Below are 1,258 nucleotides of genomic sequence, written 5' to 3' on the forward strand. Positions count from 1 at the left end.
AGGGGGCACCCGGATTTGAACCGGGGACCTCTTGATCTGCAGTCAAATGCTCTACCCCTGAGCTATACCCCCCAACCCACTCTGTGCTTCTAGCTAGCATCTTTTCACTGTGTTGCAATAGCCGGGTATCCTCCAGGACACTAACCGCCGTTCATTCCCAGTGAGCCTGCAGAGCCGCCTCCCTCTGGCCATCAACCTCCCCTACAAACTCCTCTACAGACTATATTTCAGCTGGACTGATTTTTTTTTTCTCTTCTACGCGAAACTAGTTACCAGACACATCCATTTTGTCCTGTGGGTCTATACTGTTTTTATTGCTTTATTATAATCAGGAAAACATTATTTTAAAAAAGTTGTATATTTAAATGAAAATACATACATAAATAAAATTAAATAGATCTAACAGGCAGCTCTATGTATTAGTCAGAACTCCCCCCACTCCCACCCCCCTGGCCGCCAACATACATATATTTTAACTGATGGAAGATAGGGACAAGAGGAAGATAAAAGAGTCATTGGTTCAGTAACAGGGTTCTAAACCCAAAGTCAGGAAGAGTGGATTCAGGCTCTGATCCCACCAGTAAGGCTTTGTGTGGTGTAAGACTAGTAATCTCGAATGTCTGCAGATGCCCACTGTGAATGGCACAGATTAGTGACTCTGAAGGCCCTTCCAGTTTTAAATGCTGGTGTCAGTTCTCTTCCGGAAAAATCAGGGAGGCGAACCTGTTGTTTGCTCTGCATCAGAGAGAAAAAATGGTAGTGAGGGAGGCTTGGCAGTTTCCAGGAGGCCCAGCCAATGAACATTTGTCACAAATTTATAGGGGTGTTGGGTGTGGCTGCACAGGTTAAAGGTATTACTTACATCCACAACTGTACCAGGGGGTATAGCTCAGGGGTAGAGCATTTGACTGCAGATCAAGAGGTCCCTGGTTCAAATCCAGGTGCCCCCTGCTGTGTCTCACTTTTTGTTCACTGGAGCTGATATTAAAGATTAAAGATTCAGCTCCTTTCCCTAATACTGAGCTTCAGGATACTGAGACTTCTCAAATCCGGAAAGAAAAAAAAAAAAAAAAGTCAGGGGTAACTTAAAACCCTTTCACTCAGCACCACAGCCCCAGAGTGACAGGTTCCCCCAACTCTGACTTCACATTTCACTCACCATGGGTCTTGTTCTACATAGGCTTAGGCTTACTTTTTCTACACGTTTTCATTGCTCCACATCAGTAGTATGCTGTTAAATATTTTTATGTATTTATTT

General features: G+C 43.8%; 2 non-coding genes across 2 annotated transcripts; one reads left to right on the top strand and one right to left on the bottom strand.

Moving 5' to 3' along the window:
* Window positions 1-72, bottom strand: TRNAC-GCA (transfer RNA cysteine (anticodon GCA)). The gene has a single exon. It is a non-coding gene; the product is annotated as a tRNA-Cys (tRNA).
* An 806-nt stretch (window positions 73-878) lies between these two features.
* On the top strand, window positions 879-950 carry TRNAC-GCA (transfer RNA cysteine (anticodon GCA)). The gene has a single exon. It is a non-coding gene; the product is annotated as a tRNA-Cys (tRNA).
* Window positions 951-1,258: the final 308 nt, after the last annotated feature.

This window comes from Lutra lutra, chromosome 11, assembly GCF_902655055.1.
Source record: "Lutra lutra chromosome 11, mLutLut1.2, whole genome shotgun sequence".
NCBI lineage: Eukaryota > Metazoa > Chordata > Mammalia > Carnivora > Mustelidae > Lutra > Lutra lutra.